General features: G+C 29.8%; 1 protein-coding gene across 4 annotated transcripts in view; it reads left to right on the plus strand.

Moving 5' to 3' along the window:
* LOC114327875 (ras-related protein Rab-5B) overlaps nucleotides 1–12,761 on the plus strand; it is a 94,438-nt gene that overhangs the window by 64,018 nt on the left and 17,659 nt on the right. The gene's annotated exons all lie outside the window — the stretch shown is intronic.

A 12,761-nucleotide genomic window follows, 5' to 3' on the forward strand; every position in this document is an offset into this window, starting at 1 on the left:
CCGATAAATCGGGTTAATTGCAGCCGAAAAATAACAAGGTATTTGTCTACTCGCTACCGTGTTGCCACCACCGTAATCTTTCATTCTGCGTTTAAATTTTTCAAAAATACTAATTAGTTTTCTCAGGATTCGAAAAAAAAAATGAATGCATATAGAACACAATGGCCCGAAATTTTACGCCTACGCCCTTTACTCATATAAATATTAACGTTTTATTTGTTTTTTGCCATTATCAGTAAATTAGTTATAAGAAAAATAAAATTTGAGTTCTTGCAATCTCTGTTGTTTTATTACGAGTAAAAAATTAAAAATTATACATAGATTTATTTCATAATTGGATATAGGTGGATTTAAAGGGCGCCAAAATATATCCAGCACGCGGGCGCCAAAATATATCCAGCACGCGGGCGCAGCTCAGCCTTGCGGGGGCCCTGCGTGTTAACATCAAAGTCAAAAATAATTCTACTCTACATAATTGAAAAAGGGATGCGACACAAACTAAACACATTTCCAAAACATTTAATGTTTTATCCCTGAATACACAATTAAGACAAGTGTACTCATTGAAGCTGATAAATAGCTTTTTATAATATAATATTTAAATACTTGTTCAAAGATCACTTGCTGCGCATATATTATTACCAGATGCGGAATTTTACTGAATCGCAATCTGAATTGCATATTAACTGTTAGCACCGTTAGAAAGTGGCTACGGTTGCTTCCGAATGGGGCTTACATACTATTTACTGATTACCGATGCACTGATTAAAATTAGAAATCAATTTAAAATCTGTAGACGTTGTAAGTAACGTTGGTTGATAATTTAAGCTATACAAACACGGTGGTTAACCCACTGCTAATGCCATGAATACTACAGAGTATTTCTACAACGTACCACCTCATAGTGGGAGGGAGCTCCCGATAATAATTGATGAATATTGATATGGGAACATGAACCTTACAGAGCTTAGTTCTGAGACATAGAGGGTTATAAGTTGGAAATAAAAATAAATAAATAAAAAAAATTGATAAAAAAGGTTTTAACTATTTACTGTATAGTTGCCATCAAATTACTGCAGGAAACCTTATCTTAAGCGTATTAAAAAGTCTTAAGCTTATTAAAAAGTCACTTGCTGCTTGTATTTTCGTGGTGTGGTTAGGTTTCTGGCACAGGTAGAAAGTAATAAATGTGAATCTATTGTACGTTAAATAATAATATACCTGCTATTCAGTATTTTTACCTCTAGAAACTTCGACACCACTCCAATACAGAAGACTTTGTATACATCTTTAATTTTTCAATTAAAATTTCTTGTCTTTTCTTTTTCGTATGTTGCGTCCTTCTACGGGGGTAGACATTCTGGCATTTATTCTGACTGGAATGTAATGGCACCTTGTATTGGTGAAATCAGTAAGAATGATGTTATAATTCATGAATTTGATTCTCTACCGCTTTTTACAGTTGCTAACCCTTGTCTTTGCGCAAGACTGATTCGCAAAGTTTTTTGTGTCCATTTTAATAAATAAAGAAGGAGTGAGACAAGGCTGTGTACTTTCGCCATTACTATTTAATACATATATTATTATACACCGAAGAGTTATTTACACAAGCACATAAAAACTGTACAGAAGGGATCAAGATAAAAAATAGTGAAAATATAAATAACATCTGTGTTGCTGACGATACAATCATTATCACTGAAAGTGAGAAAGACCTGCAGACGCTAGTAAACACAATTTGTGATACTGGGGAACAGTGAACAGTTTGGTTTAACAATAAACATAAAGAAAACAAAAACCATGGTTATCAGTAGGAGGAGTAAAGTCATAACAAGGATCCAGATAAAAAAAATGAAGATGAAAAACAAGTGGACAAAATGAAATATTTAGGAATCTGGATTATGGAAGATATAAATCTAGGGCAGTCAATGAGGTTATTTGCTCCATCCTACTACATCTATTTACTTGATATTTTCAAAGTAAGTAGAAAACAGCTCAATAAACAAAGTCTACCCTCTGCCGATGTGTGCTTTTATCTCGGGGGGTGTAAAATTTTTTGGTTAAAATAACCTCGGAAGTGGCTAGAGAACCCAATTCTAAGTAAAAACTGTTCGATAATGTTTTTTTTGAAAACGCAATACTTTTTGAGTTATTCGTGGTTGAAAATTGGCTGTTTTCATTGAAAAATGACACCTTTTCGGACGGTTTTTTGCGAATACCTTAAAAACTATGCATCTATCGAAAAAAAAAACTATTACTCTGGGCTAATTAGCAAAATTCATGGAAAAGTTATTTACCAGCAATTTTATTGCTGGAATCGAATTATAAGATCCTATATATTAATAATATAGGTATGCAAAGTCCGCAGATAGTTTGCTACTTTTTTTATAAACAAAATGGCGCCGACAAATCGTATTTTTTTCAATTATTGCTCTATAACTCCGAAGATTTTAACGTTACAACAAAAACACCCAAATAAAAATTCACCGCAATTAAATTCTGCATAGAGATATGTTTTTCACGATTTGCTCCGACGAAAATTTTCCTCGGAAAATGCGGGTTTTCCTAACAAAAACTCTAATTTTCAAATAAAGTTTTAGGTAAGTAATTATTAATCAATAATTAAATAACTTAGTGACATCAAAGCTTTCTTGGTATAGATTGTAATTCCAGAAGCCGGTGAAAATTAAACGAATATTTTAGCAACAATTCAATTGTTAATTAACAATTTATGATCGCAATAATAACCAAAATAATCATGATACATTGATCAAACTTATAAAGATTATAAAGATGAGATGCTTATTTAATATTTTATCGACAAAATATAAATTTTTCTTTTTTTTTTGCATAATCTTTAAATTTTGAAAAAAAATAGTTATAATACGCTGGTCTAATTAGTAAAGTACAAAGAAAGGTTATTTACCAGCAATTGTATTGCTGGAATCGAATTATAAGATCCTATATATTATTAATATAGGTATGCAAAGTCCGCAGATAGTGTGCTACTTTTTTTATAAACAAAATGGCGCCGACAAATCGTATTTTTTTTCAATTATTGCTCTATAACTCCGAAGATTTTAACTTTACACCAAAAACACTCAAATAAAAATTCACCCCAATTCATTTCTACATAGAGGCATGTTTTTCCCGATTTGCTCCGACGAAAATTTTCCTCGGAAAATGTGGGTTTTCCCAACAAAATCTCGAATTTTCAAATAATTTTTTTGGGCCAGTAATTATTTATCAATAATTATACAGCTTGGTGAAATAAAAGCTTTCTTGGTATAGATTATAAATTCAGAAGCCGGTGAAAATGAAACGAATACTTTAGCAACAATTCAATTGTTAATTAACAATTTACAGTCGCAATAACAACCAAAATAATCATGAGACATTGATCAAACTTAGAAAGATTATAAAGGTGTGATGCCTATTTAATATTTTGTCGACAAAATATAAATTTTTCATTAATCTTTAAATGTTTAAAAAAAATTGTTATAAACAAATTAACATTTCTCAGAAATTGTTTATTATATTCTAATTTTAAAAATACTTAAAATGCGTATTTCATAGGTCTTGAAAGTGAATGCTTTAAAAAAAATTTCCAACCATTTGCAAAACAGTTATGAAACAGCAAAGTAAATATACGATTTCTGCGTTGTTTATAATTTGTTTTAATTGTTTCAAAGCTTAAAAGTGAGTCTATGGTACAATCTAATTACTCACAAAAGAATGTCAAAAATTAGTGCAATGGTTATATTTTAATCAAAGAAAATACTTTTTTTTGTAATTTTTAGCGCAAAAGTAGGCCTGATACAGAGTCGGAGCTAAAATGTTCACTCGAAGCGACTGACACGCAGCATACATTATTTATTAAAAGTGTACATCGCGCGGCCGCCGGTCGTCGCTCCGAGTAAAAATTTTAGCTACAGTACTGTATTATTCTACTTTCGCGCGTGTAAATTACAAAAAAATATATTTATAATCTTTAATTAAAATATAACCGTTAAACTTATAATCGATATTTTTTTTTGTAAATAATTAGCTTGTACTTTAAACTCACTTCTACGCTTTGAAAGAATTAAAAAAAATTATAAACACCGTAGTAGTCGTATGTTTACTTTGCTGTTTCGTAACTTTTTTGCAAATGGTTGCAAAAAAGTTTTAAAGCATTCATTTTCAAGATATTTGAAATGCGCATTTTAGCTATTTTTTTAAATTATAATATAATAAAAACTTTTTGAGAAACGTTAATTTGTTGATAACTATTTTTTAAAACATTTAAAGATTATGCAAAAAATAAAAAATTTATATTTTGTCGACAAAGTGTTAAATAGGCATCTCATCTTTATAAGATTTCAAAGTTTAATCAGTGTATTATAATTATTTTGGTTATTATTGCGACCATAAATTATTAATTAACAATTGAATTGTGGCTAAAATATTCGTTTAATTTTCACCAGCTTCTGGAACTATAATCTAAACCAAGAAGGCTTTTAAGTCACCAAATTATTTAATTATTGGTAGATAATTACTTATCTAAAACTTTATTTGAAAATTAAAGATTTTGTTGGGAAAACCCGCATTTTCCGAAGAAAATTTTCGTCGGAGCAGATCGGGAAAAACACGTCTCTATGCAGAATTTAATCACGGTGAATTTTTATTTGAGTGTTTTTGTTGTAATGTTAAAATCTTCGGAGTTATAGGCAATAATTGAAAAAAACACGATTTTCGTGCGCCATTTTGTTTATAAAAAAAGTAGCACACTATCTGAGTACTTTGCATACCTATTATATTATTAATATATAGGATCTTATAATTCGATTCCAGCAATAAAATTGCTGGTAAATAACTTTTCCCAAAAATGGCCTATTCTCCGATAATCAGTCCAGACTATATATAAAATATTTTTGTAGCTTATAAAAAACAAAAAGATTCGTTCCCTCATAAATCTTCTAGTTATAATACAAAAAGAGATATGGTAGGTGAGAAGAGTTTGTTTGTTTGGTGCATGCTCAAATCGGTGTATTCGACTTAACCCTCGTAAGGCGGCGCTTAGATTCTTACGTAAACAACGGTGCGGGGTGCATTTGCACCCCATCTGTATATCCATTTTTTTATATGTGAACGTCGGGGAAATTGATTTGAAAGATAATTAGGACTTATTTAATATATTATGAAACATAATTTTCCAAACAAACTACTCATTTCTTCTTTAAAAAAAAATTATTATCGTTGCAAGACAAACACATGAAATTTTTGACAGAGTGAGCAACACCAAGTTTTTACACATACAGTTATGCCGGGACTTTCGGTCTTTTTTCTCTGGCATAAGTAACACCGACCTTGTCCCGTAGCTCTGTTAGCTCCAGGTGGAACATCAGAAACGTCCAATTCAGGATATGAAATTTTCATCATTTGCACCCTACAGTTATTTTTCCAAAAAAGCACGTAAACGCAAAGAGTTTTAAATGCTGTAATGGGTGGAATGCGTTTAGAATTGAATTTAATGCGAATAAAAAAATGGACAAAAATCAAAAAAAATCTTAAAAAAGATAGGTCAGAAAAACGAGGTCTGGGGTGCAGCTGCACCCCGCACCGCCTTACGAGGGTTAAAATAAAAGAGAAACAATCGATTTTAGGTGTATAATGCTACCAATACCTTTTGTAGTGCTTGAAAGGACCTTTAAAAGGGGCCATATTAAATGTCGATTATATTCAAACAAGGCCCGGTTTTTCAGTGAGCGGTTAACATTTTGGTTAGCTAACCTAGTTTAAATTTTAACCAATATTTTAACCCTCATAGCGTTTTTCAGTGCTTTAAATCAAGTTAAGAAAATCTCGGTTAGCTAACCACTTTTTTCTTCTGTTGGCAGTAACTGTACGTGCGTATGTGCAATTCGAGAAATAATGATCAATTTGATAGAAAAATAAATAAAAGACAATTTCATAACCAAATTAAAAAAATGATTAATGCAATGCAATTAGTCCAAGAAATGAAGCTTAAAATAGGACAAAACCTCGCAATTTTACAGAATGGATAGATTTGGTTGAAAATTTGAGAATAAGTAGTGGATAGTCCAAGGATCAAAATCTATAGGTATAATGCCAAAAGGCGCTTTTACCATGGGGGTGGTTGCCACCCCATGTAGGGATTATATTTTGACCGCAAAGTTTGTAAAAACATTCATTCTAAGCAAAAAATGTTCCATACATTTTTTTGATAAAATTAATAGTTTTCTATTTATTCGCTATCGAAAGTGTTAGTTTTATATTAAAAAAATTAATGTTTTTAATCAGTTTTCTGCAAATAACTCAAAAAGTTTTTGTTTTATCAAAACAACTTTGCTTAACAAAAATGTACCTTTTGAAAAAATCAACAAAACCGTTTTTTTTTTAATTTTCTTTAAGGCCAATAGTAATCGAGCTATACTTTATTATATGTTAGGTCTTCTTCGGCAAATGCTAAATATTGTAGTTTCAAAGTCAAAAGACGGGAAAACTATGCATTTTTCGAGGATCACTTGTTTAAACTAATTTGAAGTATTTAAAAATATCTATCTTCAGAAATAAAAAAAAAGTCTTTAGCTCAAAAATTAGGTGGCTTATAATGAAAAGAATGTCAGACCCTATATTTTTCAGCGAAAAAATGATCGAAAGCAAACCCCTAATCACCACCCTGATTAAAATTAGTCATTGACCTTATTTCGTCTTCTTTACTTATGTATTATTAATAGGTTCTAGAAGTTTAACTGGTTTAGAATGATTAGTTTTTAAAAAAATGGAGTCAAAAGCAAATATCGAATTTTTGAAGTTTGGTAAAAAATTCCTTTTTCTTCAGAATAGAAAGATTATCATCAGAGATACAAAAAATATTTGAATATATAATTGTAGCTTATTTAATTCCCAAGAACTTGGTTTGCAAAAATTTTCTCTACAGTAAAAATTGAGTGAGCTATTGACAATTAAAACTTGTAATAACATGCAAAAATCACCTTTACCAACCCTTTCAAAGTCACCACTTTTTGCGACTGAGGATTTTAAAAGGATTTGGTATTAATAGTCTTATAGATCTTGTAAAAACCTACAAAATTATTTTTTCACAAACTTTCTGAGATAAAAATTCAAAAGGGTACGGTTAAAAAATCAATATATTTTTTTCAAAAAAAAAAAGAAATCCAATTGGAAGCATAATAATGTAAGTTAGCTTTGCTTTTAGTCATTGGCCTTATTAATTCTTCTTTATTTATGTATTATTAATAGATTTTAAAAGTTTGACTGGTACTCCAGGGAAATAAGGAAAAAATATACCATGTTCGGGACACTTGAGCAGCCAGGTTGCTAATGGGTTTTTTGGGTACTATATACCTAATACATTATACATACAAAAATGCCCGTCACAGTTCGGACGAGAAATTTAGTTATTAACAAATTAGTGTCAAAAATGGCAGTTTTTTCGTTTAAATCGCTACGGGTAAAAATAGGGTAATTAAATATCTTATTTATACTGTTATTATCGTAGTAGATGAGCCAAGCTTTAAAATGGCAGATTTTGAATTTCGGTTCGATCATTTGTTGCTTCAGAAATTGCAAAATAAGACTAAAATTTCGAAATTAAAAAAATTGCTATAACTTTTGTGAAAATGACCTTAAGACTTTCATATTGCACGAAAAGTTGAGACAAACAGTCCATATAATGCATAAAAAATTTTAAGACGATTCGTCAATTAGTTTAAATTTTATTCAATTTGTTTATCCCAATGAGCTTTTTTTTCGCAATAATATTGTTCAGAAAATAGTAACGTAATAGCAATTCTGTGATAACCACATGAAAGAAGAAAAGTCATGATTTCAAAGTATTTAAAAAAAATCATTAAAAAGTCATTATTATCATTCCACAAACATTTTACTAAAGTAGGGTCATTTTTAGTTCATAAACAATTTGAATAACTTTGTTAATATTGACTGTAGATTAAAACTACTTTGAGATTTGAAAAGCTGGTATTTTTATACGAATTAAAAAAAAACACTTTTTGCCTAGGTTAATTACAGTCAAAGTTAGCCACTTTTTTTATTTAATTGACAGCTACTTTGTTTATAACAATTAAGCAACCCAACTAGCGCCATTTCGAAGTTGAAGGTATATAATTTATGTGTAAAAGTTTGAGTAAACTTTAAACTTCAACAGAGTTGTTAATAAAGCTTTAAAAATAACGTTCTAACGAAATCGATTTGTGGTCGGTGGAAATGAATTATTAAAATCCGTGCACTCAAAAAATGAAACTGATTCTTCAAACATATGCTGCGATTAATATCTCCAAAGCTTGTTGATGGATTTTGATCATAATTTTTTTAAACTGTATGTACTCGTAGTCTTGTAGAGTACGTTATGTACGTAAATCCCCACCTAACATTTCAAAATGTTAGAGGGAGTTCCTCTTATCACTCACGGATATGAAAAATAGATTACGACCGATTCTAAGACCTACCGAATATACATATATAATTTCATAAAAATCGGTCAAGCGGTCTCGGAGGAGTATGACAACTAACACTGTGACAGGATAATTTTATAGATGTAAATATATAGATGGGTATTAACAAATAGGGGTTGGTGATGGAAAAGTGTAAATTAAGGGTTGTATATACACTTGTAAAATTTCATAAAAATCGGCCAAGCCGTTTCGGAGTAGTATGGTAACTAACACTGTTACAGGAGAATTTTATGTATACAGTAGAACGTCAATAATCCGGACGTCAAAAATCCGGACCGTCAATAATCCGGATTTGTATCTAGCAAAAATATCTGATTCTTTTAAAATAAATTAAGAACTTCGCTGCGAAAAACGAACCTCTACCGCAGTTCAAAAATATTTTACACATTTTGTTAAAAGCCCAAATAGTGTCAGTTGTTTTTACTGTACACACGGTGCTATTATAAATTAATTACAATACGGGGTTTAAATATAAAAAAATGTTTTGAATAATTTCACATCTAGACACTTTACTGTACAAGAGAAAACATAAAATTTTAAAACGTTTGTTGTACTTTAATATGTATACTGGCCTTTTTTTGAGGTAATTTCAATAATCCGGATAATTTGATAATCCGGATGGGGTCCGGTCCCAATTAATCCGGATTATTGACGTTCTACTGTATTGAAGTAACTGTGAATTAAACATTAAAAGTGGCTAACTTTGACCGTAATTAACATAGGCGAAAAGTTTTTTTTGAAAATTTGTGTAAAAATACCAGCTTTTGAAATTCTAAGGTAAATTTACTCTACAGTCAATATTAACAAAGCTATTCAAATTGTTTTCAAGCCAAAAATGACTCTACTTTAGTAAAATGTTTTCGTAGTGACAAAAATTACTTTTTAATGATTTTTTTCAATAATTTGCAAACAAGATTATTGTTCTTTTATGTGGTTTTCACAGAATTTCTATATAATTGTTATTTTCTGAACAATAACATTACAAAAAAAACCTCTTCGGGATAAACAAATTGAATAAAATTTAAACTAATTAACGAATCGTCTTATAATATTTTGTGCAGTATATGGACTCTTTGACTCAACTTTTTGTGAAATATAAAAGTCGTAAGGCCACTTTTGCGAAAGTTATAGCAATTTTTTTATTTTCGAAATTTTAGTTTTATTTTGCAATTTTCGAAGCAACAAATGATCGGACCAAAATTAAAAAACTGCCGTTTTAAACATTGGCTCATCTACTAAAAGAAGAATACTATAAATAAGATATTTAATTATCCTATTTTTACCTGTAGCGATTTAAACGAAAAAACTGCCATTTTTGACCCTTATTTGTTAATAACTAAAATTCTCGTCCGAACTGTGACGGGCATTTTTGTATTTATAATGTATTAGGTATATAGTACCCAAAAAACCCATTTGAAACCTGGCTGCTCAAGTGTCCCGACAAGAACCTTATTTCCCTGGAGTATGGCTTAGAATGATTAGTTTTTAAAAAACTAGAGTTGAAAGCGAATAACGACTTTTTGTAGTTTGGTAAAAAATGCCATTTTCTTCAAGAAAGATTAGCATCAGATATACGAAAAAATGTTTTTATATAAGATTGCAGGTGATTTAATTCCCAAGAACTTGGTTTGAAAAAAATTTTTCTACGGCAAAAATTGAGTGAATGGTAAATGAGTATATATCGAAAAACATTGATTTTTTCTATATAAAACTAACACTTTCGATAGTGAATAAATCGAAAAGTATTAATTTTATCAAAAAAATGTATAGAACATTTTTTGCTTAGAATTAATGTTTTTATCAACTTTTGCAGTCAAAATATAATAAAAATTTCCACCCCTAAGATGGGGTGGCAACCGACCCCATGGTAAAAGCGCCTTTCGGCATCATATAGATTTTGATCCTTGAACTATCCACTACTTATTCTCAAATTTTCAAGCAAATCGATCCATTCTGTAAAAATTGCGAGGTGAAATGCTTCGGTTCCTGGACTAAATATCAAGTTCGGAATCTTTGTTTAGTTCATAACGTCTACCTCGGTTTCATAACAGAAGAGCATTAGAATTACTGGGACGATTTAGACTTTTTCAATTTTGTTTGTCAAAACCACCGTCTTGTCACTATTTGAACAGATTGACCAGGAAATAAGAAGTCAGACTCTTTGGTAAGTAATTAAGTATTTTGCTGTGTAGACAAATATAAAATAATCTTTTTAAAACATTACTAGGAATCATTCCTTAAATCCTGTTACAGTAAGTGTAAACATAGGTACCTGTTACAGTTATATTTAAATATATTTCCTTATAATAATTCCTTCCTATATAATAACGATAATAATTTATAATTTCAATAATAATAATTTCCTTATAATAATAAGGAAATATTAGAATACTTCCCGCGATGAAAGAAAATGACATAACCCAACTAATCCCTTCTGTCAGGCAGGTACTCAAAAAAATAAACATGTGAATTCACTGCACCAATGCGCAAGCGTAACCGCAAAATTCGGAGTTAAACCATCTAACGAGGATCGGTTAAAATCGTGGTTAACTTAAACAAGTTTAAGCTCTAACCTAGTACTGAAAAACTGAGTAAACATGAATATTTCGGTGACCAAAAAATAAATAGGTTAACCCAGCACTGAAAAACCGGCACTAAGCGAGATATGCTGCAAAAAAATTATGACTAATGTATTTTAAGAAAAAATCAGAAGTATATTTAACCCCTCATCCATCAGAATTTAAATGGATCGTTTTCCTTCTACAATACTTTTTACGGTAGTATTGTTTCTATGTTCAAAAAGTTGGACTGGTTTAAAATGAATGGTTTTTGAAAAAAAAAATAGGATCAAATTATTGAGCGCATTTTTAAATTTTTTTAAAAATCTTCCTTTTTCTCCATGTAACTTGAAAATGATAAGAGATACGAAAAAAAGATAACATACAAAAATGTAGGTTTTGTTTGACAAAAATTATGTTTTTATTTTCATTATTGTATCTCTTATCATTTTCAAGTTACATGTAGAAAAAGGAAGATTTAAAAAAAATTAAAAATTGCGCTCTATAAATTGATCTTATTTTTTTAAACCATTCATTTTAAACCCGTCCAACTTTTTGAACATAGAAATAACATCAATAAAACAAATCAATTGGAAATTCTGTCAGACAAAATACATGTGACGTTTTCGTGGCCTGACCGTTCCAAATTTTTAACCTGTTCCACAATTAAAACTTCCCCTGTTCCAGTGTTCTCATATATGAAAGTTTGTCCGACTAGACACCCTTAAGCTATTAACAAATTTTCAGCTTTCTATTAATCAACCTTTTTTTCATACGCGGGATCCAGACCTATAAATAACGACATATGATTTAATCCTAGGTATTTTGATTTACGTTTATAAAATAAGAATATAATTTTTATATGTTATGTATCGGTAGGTACACAAAATTTATTATTAAAAATCTGCAAAAACATAAAATTTATAGTTCTTCTCTAAATATCTACAAAACGAAAGAAGCTAGTTATGTACAACCTCATACCAAAAGAAAGTTTGTAATATTTTCTACAAAATACAATACTAATATACAGGGTGTTCCATTTAAAAATGAACAGATTTTGTAGGTATTTGCAAATAGTGATCACACGTATTATTGTATAGGTAGATGTAAAAGATATTAAATTATTTAAGAATTACAGTGCACTAGAAAAACTTTGACATGTCCACAGCCGTTTAAATATTACCATTTTTCTGAATAGAAGTGTAAATATCTCGAAAATTATTTAGTTTAGACCTGTAAAATCTTATATAGACTGTTCATATTTTTAAAAAAATAATATTCAAAAATTATTTAATATATAGGGTGTTCCATTTAAAAAACACAGCTTTAATCCGTTGTTCCAAGAGACCCTGTATAATCGAATATAATTTTAAATTATAGACGTCTTCGATTCATATTAGTTTTATTAAAAAAAAAAAGAATGTGTGTGTACTTTGTACGCACGTAAGAAGTTATACTTCTATTATATGATTTCAACGAAATAAATACACTTTAAACAGTATTTGTATTTTATTTAAATATTAAACTATGTAATTTTAATACTTACTACTTTCCAAAAGTATTTATTCAAACAATACCATAAATTAAAAAAAAAACGTAAAGCAAGTCAACAACATGAGGTGTTCCTAAAGCGGCCACCCATCGAAAATTAAGTGCAGTAAACACTGCTTGACTACGGTTATCGGGCGACAACCGTCTACCTCAA

Source organism: Diabrotica virgifera, chromosome 7, assembly GCF_917563875.1.
Source record: "Diabrotica virgifera virgifera chromosome 7, PGI_DIABVI_V3a".
In the NCBI taxonomy this organism is placed as follows: Eukaryota; Metazoa; Arthropoda; class Insecta; order Coleoptera; family Chrysomelidae; genus Diabrotica; species Diabrotica virgifera.